The following is a 9,367-nucleotide window of genomic DNA, read 5'->3' as shown; positions in this document are numbered from 1 at the left end:
ATGACGAATTTGTGGGTTACAATCACTTATAGCTCACTTCTGTCTCCAGTCAAACATCTGCCAACAACTCCTTCACCTCCTGCCGGTGCAGAGCAGACCACAGCAAAAATCTTTGTGCTCAAGCACAGAGAAAGACACGTTCCCTTACTGAAAATGCTTTGATAGATCAACATTTATATGATAACTGCATTAAAAAATTCCGGGGATAGTTTATCCCTCCTTGTGCACCAAAGGAGGGACAGACCCATGGCCAGCAGCAAACAGGACAGGGGAAGGAGCTCCAGTCCTAAGGAGCATCTTTGACCTGTTTTCCTGCAGATAAAAGGAGGATCAGCTGCCTGGAAAAAGCCAAGGAACATCCTGGGAGAATGTTTCCCACCCCAAAGCACACACAGAGATCCAGGACTGTGCTGAAAGGTCAAGGAAAAGACTGAGGTTTTTAAAATGCTGCGTAATTTTCATGTGATTCATCTGCTTTTTGGAGGTCACCATCCCCAGGTTCTGTCAGCACAGCACATGGAGTGTCTGGGTAAGGGTTGAAAGGACCTCACAGGGCTCTGGAGAAGTCCACGAGGAACAGGGAAAGTGTGGATGGTCCAAGGAACTCAGGCACAGCTAAATCCCTCTCTCACAGAGGAAGGCTACAGATGGGAGCATGGAGTATCAGCCAGCTGAAAATGGATATATATATATATATATATATATGTATATATATGAGAGAAATGGATATAAATACACACTCATAGATCCATGGAACCCATGGCCACGTTAAAACTGATTTTAAGGTATTATCCATTTCCAAAGAATCACAGAATATCCTGAACTGGAAGGGCCCCACAAGGATGGTCCAGTCCAAAGAAGAAAGAACAGATGGATATTCATGGTAGGAGTTTTGTCCTCCCACTTAGGGTTTTTTGCACACTTCAGGGAGCACACCAAGCTCTGTCCATCCAAAAGCAGGCAGAATTTGGGGATGTTTGGCCATTATTTCCACCTTCTCCTTGAGGCAGCTGTGGGAAGGCAGACCGGGAGCACCCCAACCAGGGATACTTTGAGCAGCCCATCCCTGGCTCTGATGGCCACATTCCCCAGCCCCTCAGCCCACCAGATGGTGCTCTCAGTATTAGTTAATACCGACTTAATTTGGGCCTTTTCCTCCCACTGAGAAACTCCAGCACGGGGTTGGGTGTGGAGAAAAAAACATCAGCGAGCCCTAATAAAGTCCTAATTGTGGTACCAGGGGTTCAGTCACAGCAGTGGGAGAGATGGGAGAAGCCAAGGCAGGGGGGAACATGAGCTCAGCACTCAGGACATCATTCCTTGTGCCAGTGAGCTCTTTGGAAAACCTCAGATACTTCGTGTCTTGAAGGCCTCCTCCGCAGGGCCACTTTTTGGAGATTTTCTGGCGTGGTCACTCACAGCCACGAGAGCTGGCTGGGCCATTGGTGGGCTTTGGTGTTTCTGCTTGCCAGAGGTACAAAATGTGCCCTGTTTTACAGGCAAATGTTGGAATAAGAGGGAGAGGTCACACAGGGATCTCCATCACCCAACAAACCCAGCGTGCACCGACACCCGCCAGCTGCGAGTTCGGACGAACTCCAAAGTCCCTCTCAGCCTTTATTTCTCCCCAGTTTTCTCTGAGAGGAATTCCTGCAGCTCCCATGCCCTCTGCAGACTGTGATACCCATAATTATATCAGGCCTGGAGAACTGGGCTAATTGTGGTGTTGATCCTAAGGTTGTTTCTTCGGCCCAGCGGGACGGCCTGCTCTCCTTTCATGTCCCCAGCTTAACAAGGCTCCCTTTAATTTCTCCTTAATAAAACTTGGGGCAAAGGGGAACATTTAATGCGCGCTTAAATAAAAAACAGAGAGCACACCACGCCGCCCGACTTCCTAAAATCCAAGTGCCTGTTCTGCAGCCATCCCCAGGACGTCAGCAGCCAAATAACACCTCCAGCACAGGAGCCTGAGCGCTGAGCGAACCAGCAGCTCACTCTGAGGCTTTTGTGGGAGTTTTTTTTTCCCCCCAATAATGTGTTTTTATCGCTGGGAAGCCGGAAAAGAGAGAGCATTAAAGGTTCCCTACGTGGGTACACGGGAGCGCCGCAGCACATAATGAGTTCTGCTGCCTCCGAGCAGAGCTCAGTTAATAACAGCCCGTAAAGCAGGTTTACCACCCCAATTGCCAGTCTCAGAAGGTTACTAAAAGCCTGTTCGAATGAGCATGGGCAGAGCTGCCTGGCTGGGTGGAAATCACCATTTTCTTCGGGGTTGAAATGGGAGAAAATCAGGAGTGCAGCAAACAAAGGCGACTTCCTTTTGCCCAGAGCAGTTTTGCCAAAATTGCTTAAATTTGTGTGATGACGCCGTTTGTTTGCTCCATCCAGAGCTGTCCCGTCAGCTCATTGACTAATTATATAATTCCTTATAAAGCATCCCCACACCAGCTAGGGTTAGTCCAGCCCTGGGATGTGTTTTTGAAGTGTCATGCCTGGAAAACCCTCTGGGTTTTTTCCCTTGACGGGGAAAGAAGTACCACCACTGTGTCCCAAGGGCTTGGACAAATGGGATGATCCCCTGGGAGTGGAGCTGATGGAAGCTCTGGGGATAAAGAGTCCCCACTCTCCTTGGTCCCCACTGCCCAGAAGAGCCACGGGTTGATTATGTCTAGTGGGATAAAATCCATCTTTCCTTGTCTTTTAGGATGGGCGGTGGTGCTGGAGCATTTCCAACAGCCTTTATAAGAGAAACCCTGTGATTGTATCACTTTTCCAACCCAAAAGGGCCCAGGAAGGTGGGCAGTGCTCTGGGAAAGAGAAAAAAGCCCCATGAACATTCATTGCTCTGGTTTCAGAGCCCTGTTTTGCCGCCCATCCATGGGATATGGAGAACATCAATTCCCAGCCCACCTTCCCTTATCCCACCTGAGCTGGCATCACTCTCCCTGGCACAAGCACCTCCTTGAAACCTCCACCAAGATCAAAAACTGCTTTTTCTGCTTAGCCTGGACCAGGATGTCTCCTCTTTCATCCCAGAATGGTTTGGGTTGGAGGGACCTTAAGGTTCAGCACGTTGCACCCCGTGCCATGGGCAGGGACACCTTCCTCTATCCAAGGTTGCTCCAGCCTGGCCTTGGACACTTCCAGGGATCCAGGGGCAGCCAAAGCTTCTCTGGGCCCCCTGTGCCAGGGCCTCCCCACCCTCACAGGGAAGAATTTCTTCCCAATATCCCATCTAACCCTACCCTGAGAAGTGCCATTTCTCCTTCTGGAGAAGCCAGCTCCATCTCCCAGACATGCTTTTCCATTTATAGCCAAAAAAAGAGGGGAAAAAAAGCCGTATTTCCATTGTTCACTTAGCCCTTTGATTTCTCTCCATTTTCCTTGCCTTTGTCTGTGTGGGAATGTGCATTTATAATATATTTTAATGTTTTCTGCAGTTGTTTAAGCAGGTCCCTTTCTGAAGCCTTGATGGACCACCATGGGCTGAGAACCCAGGATGGGAGATGTGGGGAGACAGCCCTGCGCAAATCCAGCGTCATCCCTTTGAAGTCCTTGGGGCTTCCACGGCAGCCAGAAGTAATTAGGGAGGGAAAGGGATTGCAAGAGCTGTGCTGGCTCCTTGTCAATGCTTCCCGCTGGCTCGGAATAAAGCCGGGCTGAGCCAGTGCCGAGCACTCCTGGAATCACCACATCGAACGTCGGGAGGCTCGCAGGCAGCTCTCCCTCGACCTCACACCACGTCAGCACCAAAGTCACACCACTGTCCCATCAAGCTGGGTGGCTTTAAGCTCTGATTTCCTTCTCAGAGCAAGGCCAGGTTGGACAGGGCTTGGAGCAACCCGATCTAGTGGAAGGTGCCCTGCCAATGGAATGAGATGGTCTCTTAGGTCCCTTCCATCCCAAACCGCCCTGTTATTGATTCTCTGAAGACCAACCAGCAAGAATCACCAAGTGGCTTTGTGCAGCTCCAAGATTTCCAGGGAAAAGCAGTACTGGGTGATCAAAATGCTGCTTCTCACCTCACTAAACCTTTCGATCTGCTCAGGGCTCCCTCTGCCGTGGGGCGCTGAGCCTACTCCTCCCTCTGGGTTCACACAGTGGCTCCTCCATACGATTTGGGAATTCTGGCTGCCTTTTCCTGCCCTCTCTATAAAGCAAAGGGGGTGAAATTAATGGCCTATTGCTTAATGAGCTGTGCCTTCCCCATTAATGGGTGCACCCCACAGTCAGAGACGTCGCCTTCCCGAAGACACCACACCTGGAAAATCCCATCTCCACCACTAAACTGAGGTCTGTAGGGTGGCTGGAGGACATCACTCTGAGGTTGGACTAGATGACTTTAAAGTCCTCTTTCAACCCATATTTTTGGTAGAAAAGATGGAAGGAATTTTAAATTTGCAGCCTGGAAAGAGTGGAGAAGTGCAAGCTCTATTCCTGCTTTTTCCCTTCCAGGCATGGCTTTGATAAACATGTTCCTCTACCCCATTTTAATTCTCCTCTCTTGCTTTCTTTCCTCCCTCCTCGATCTCTTAGCAAAATTACTCTTTTCCACAGACTGTGGACATCACCAAAGTCCAAAGGGACCTCAGGAGGCCTCTAATCCAACCTCCTGCTCAAAGCAGGGCCACACTCAGAGCTGGATCCTGAATTTTGGATGTGCTTACGAGCTCTGTGTTATGACGGGCACAGATGTGAGAGCAGGCTGTGTTTGGGGCAAACCACAAACATTCCCACAGCAGTTTTTCAGCAGTAAATTCCCATTCATCCAAATTCATTTGAGTATGTGGGAGAATTTTGATTTTGAAGGAGCTGGACAGCAAAATCATTAAGTTCAGACCCAAAAGCTTCATTTCTTCCTTTTCTATATTGATTATTCCACCCTTTCCTTCCATTCTGGATATCCATGATTTGTATCACTTTTACCTGGTGTTTACACTAAATTTTCCACTTCAATCAGGTCACTCCTGCATTTTTGACTCTATTTCACAAAGACTTCCAATCAGTGGAAAAAAAACTTGGACTTTTCTCCCTCATCTGGAACAAAAGCAAATAGAAAACCATCAGGACATTCCATTCCATGGAATTCTACTTTTTGGACAGCTTTTGGTTGCTGTCAAGAAGAAGGGGAGGCTGGCTGAGACAGCTCACGAAACCTTCGGAAGTTCATCCAAAGGCTCCAAGCTGGCAGTGCGTCCCCAAATCCTTGCATCCTCTGCCAGCATCGTGAGGATGGGATCTTTCAGGGTCCCCCTCAAACAACTGAATATTGCAGTTCCCAAAATGCCTGAGGTCTCTAATTCTCCTAGGCTCCTTTTGAAGAATCCCAGCCCTTTTTTTTTTCCCCTCCCCGCCTTGTTTTCCATTCTGCTTCAGATAACCAGAGTGGGCCCCTTGCTCATTGTTCTCTGCGTCACCTCCCACCAAGAAAAGTGAAGGAGAGGGAGGGGAAAGAGCCACATGAAGATATTAAAACAAGCAACTGGAATGTCTACAAACCGGTGGGAGAGTTTATTCCTAATTCACATATCCCTCTTTACTGGTGGAAACAGCTCTTTAGCTATTTATGGCATTCTGAGCAATCGCTCCTGGTTCCTGCTCAGCCTCAGCTGGAGGGTTGGCCCATATGGCTCGTGCTGTACTTCAGTGGGGTGGGAAAAAAAAAACCAAAAAAACCCTAAAAGAGAGTGTACAGAAGCGAGCAGAACTTTTGGGATGGGCACATCTGGTCCCCACGTGGAAGCCCAGCCTGAGGGGAAGGCTGCTGACAGGGAGAAGCTGAGTGCTGTGGTTCTAGACAAGCTTCTTTCACGGATGTATTAAGGATATATAGACACATCCATTTTATGTTTGTGTGTAAACACACACAGAGATTTGTCTCAGGCAAGAAAGAGCTTCCAATATTTTCTTTTCTGAAGCTTGCAGACTCCCAGGCAGCACTGATTTATCACGGAGCAGGGATGCTCCTCCTCCTTGTGTGCAACTGCAGAACAGAGAGGAGCTCCAAAAACCCCTGAGTTTATCAGGGGAGGTCCTGAAAGCAGAATCAGAATGGCCCAGGTTGGAAGGGACCTCAAAACTCATCCCATTCCACCCCTGCCATGGGCAGGGACACCTTCCACTGTCCCAGGCTACTCCAAGCCCCAGTGTCCAGCCTGGCCTTGGACACTGCCAGGGATCCAGGGGCAGCCACAGCTGCTCTGGGCACCCTGTGCCAGGGCCTGCCACCCTCACAGGGAGGAATTCCTTCCCAGTATCCCACCTAAACCTTGTCTGTGTCAGTGGGAAGCCATTCCCGCTTGTCCTGTCACTCCACCCCTTGTAAATAGTCTCTCTCCATCTTTCTTGTGGGTTTCCTTCAGGCACTGGAAAACCCCCAAAGCCTTCTCTTCTCCAGGCTGGAAAAAATTGTGGATGTGAAGTGATGGATACATTTATGTGAACATTTTTTCTTATGCCAATTTTCCAATGTTTCACACAGAGCACAGGTTCTGGTGGAGGGCGAGACCAACACTTTGCCATCCAGGCAGATGGACCAGGCCGTTCCCTGATGCCCAAAACCCAGAGCTGGTGTTGTTCTCTGGCCAGCAAAGCCTGTCCTGCTCTGCTCCCATGGAAAGGAGATGCTGGGAGATGCCTCCCCTTAATTTCAAACCCACCATCAGCCTTTATGCACCTCCTTCCTCAGCTCCAGAGTTCCCACTGACTCATTCTCCAGGGACAGAACAAATAAAGCTTTTGGGATGTTACCGCTGATCAAATGGTGTCTACAGACACCCACATGGGAAACAGGCTGAACAGAGAGTAAAGGAAACTGGAAAATAGTGGAAAAAAATTTAAAAATAGTGGAATTGGTGGAAAAGATTACACAACAGCACCCAGTTCCTTCCACAGGCTGTGCCCAGCTCTGGGCCTCTTGTTTCAATAAAGACATTGAGGGGCTGGAGCGTGGCCAGGGCAGGGAACGGAGCTGGGGAAGGGGCTGGAGCCCCAGGAGCGGCTGAGGGAGCTGGGAAGGGGCTCAGCCTGGAGCAAAGGAGGCTCAGGGGGGACCTTGTGGCTCTGCACAAGTCCCTGACAGGAGGGGGCAGCCGGGGGGGAGATCGGGCTCTGCTCCCAGGGAACAGGGACAGGAGGAGAGGGAACGGCCTCAGGCTGGGCCAGGGGAGGCTCAGGGTGGAGATTAGGAAAAAACTCTTCATGGAAAGGGTTGTGAGGCCTTGGAAGGGGCTGTCCATCCCATCCCCAGAGGGATTTAAAAGCCATGTGGATGTGGCACTTTGAGACATGGATGAGGAGAGGCATTGGCAGTGCTGGGGGAATGGTTGGACTTGATGGTCTTAGAGGGCTTTTCCCACCTGAACAATTCTGCGATTTACATAGATTTAAATTATTTAAATAGATTTTTAATGATTTAAACCTTTTCCCCCCACTTTTTCAAAGAACCCAAAAATGATCCCTCAATAAGGCCGTGGTAAATACCAAGGAGCCTCAAATACGTGCATCAGAAGCTGCCATTTGTTGTGGAAACAAGCAGGAAAAAAATCCCAGTACAAGCTCAAATCCTCCATTTTCCCCTAGCAAGCCCCAGAATGCTTTTTCAACGTTCTCTTAAAGTTTTACAAGTCAAATCATTTTAGCCTAAAGTACCATATTTCTGCAGCATCTACTGACACTGAACATGCAGTTCAAATGGTGAGCAACATGAAATCATTAAGAAAAGCCGTCTAAGATCATCGATTCCATGCATGATTTCCTGCTGGCTTTCTCCAAGGACAGGAGCGTGGTTTCATAAGGGCATTAAAGGGGACATTTCCCGAGTATTTGAGGGGGTTTTATACTACAAAACACCCAGTAAATGACAAAGACAACTTGTTGTTAAGAAGTTCCATAGGGATTACATTTTCTTTTCCTTGGATCAGGCCATAACTCTTGAAGCAGGGGGAAAATGTCTTTGGATGAAAATGAAAATAAGGACCAGGGTTTGACTGAAAGGTTCTTGTGCTGAGCTTTCGTGGAATCCTTTGGGTTGGGAGGGATCCTAAAGCTCGTCTTATCGCACCCCCTGCCATGGGCAGGGACTCCTTCCACTATCCCTGGTTGCTCCAAGCCCCATCCAACACGACCTTGGACATTTCCAGGAATGCAAGGCTTTGCCCATATGCATATTTCTTTGCACTTTCAAAGACCATGCAACTTTTCCCCCTTTGTTTTTTTCCTAGCAGGAAATTTGAGCCAGGCAAAAGCAGAAGCAATTGGATTATGCAGGAAGAATGCAAGAGCTGAAAAAAATTGCCAGGTTTTCTGCACAAATCTGGGCATCAGCAGCTTGCAAGATAGAGGAACTCCTGGGGATCATCCAAAATAAAATCCGTTTTCCCATTACAAGGGGACTGAAAATAGAGCTGCAAATCCAACCCTTTTGAAAACCAGGCTGCAGTTTGGATGAGACGCCCCAAGTCTGGAGCTATGGCCTCCTGATTTGATGTGGGAAGCCAACCCAGACCCATTTCATAACACTGCTTCAGATGTGGCTGGAAAACTGCTGGAAGTGACAGATTTTCCCATGTTTTCCTGCTTCCAAAATGGCTGCAAGTCGTGGTTGGAAGCAAGGATCATGAGTCCCGCTGGCAAAATCTGTCAGCATCAAGTCTAAGACCATTTTTCAACGCAGTCACGAGCCTTTCTGAAAGCCCATTCCCAACCAAACTACACCATGGCACTTTTCCATAGCTTCCTTGGAGGGTACTTGAAGCACAAAGCTTTGCATCCTTTTGGAAAATCTGGTTTGGGGTGAGTTTTCTGCATTTGCTTGGCTCCCCTTCCAGTAACTGCTGTTCATGTCCCAGGCTGGTTTGAAAGATGCAAAATATTCCCGTTTGCAAACGGAGCAAGTTTTAATTACTCCCAGAATGGGGCCTGGAAAGGAAGAGTCAAACTGAAAGAGAGCAGATTTAGATAAAATATTGGGAAGGAATTGTTCCTTGTGAGGGTGGGGAGGCCCTGGCACAGGGTGCCCAGAGCAGCTGGGGCTGCCTCTGGATCCCTGGCAGTGCCCAAGGCCAGGTTGGATGAGGTTTGGAGCAGCCTGGGACAGTGGAAGGTGTCCCTGCCCATGGCAAGGGGTGGGACTGGATGAGTTTTGAGGTTCCTTCCGACCCAAACCATTCCAGGATTCATATTAATTAGATAAGAAAAGTAATAGCTTGAGGTACCCAAATACACAAGCCAGGGGATGATGTCAAAAAACAAACCTAAAGCACTGTTTGGATTGTAGGAACGTGCTGTAAAACACAGGAAAATTTACTTGGGAGCCTTTTCTCCACCTTGGGACTTTCCTCTCCTCCCTCCATCCCCAGCCTCTCTC

The sequence above is a fragment of the Corvus kubaryi genome, unplaced genomic scaffold, assembly GCF_017639235.1.
Source record: "Corvus kubaryi isolate FWS band 111438036 unplaced genomic scaffold, C.kubaryi_AGA036_p1.0 65084, whole genome shotgun sequence".
Lineage (NCBI taxonomy): Eukaryota > Metazoa > Chordata > Aves > Passeriformes > Corvidae > Corvus > Corvus kubaryi.
The sequence above is the reverse complement of the archived record's forward strand: the minus strand, read 5'-3'. Positions refer to the sequence as shown.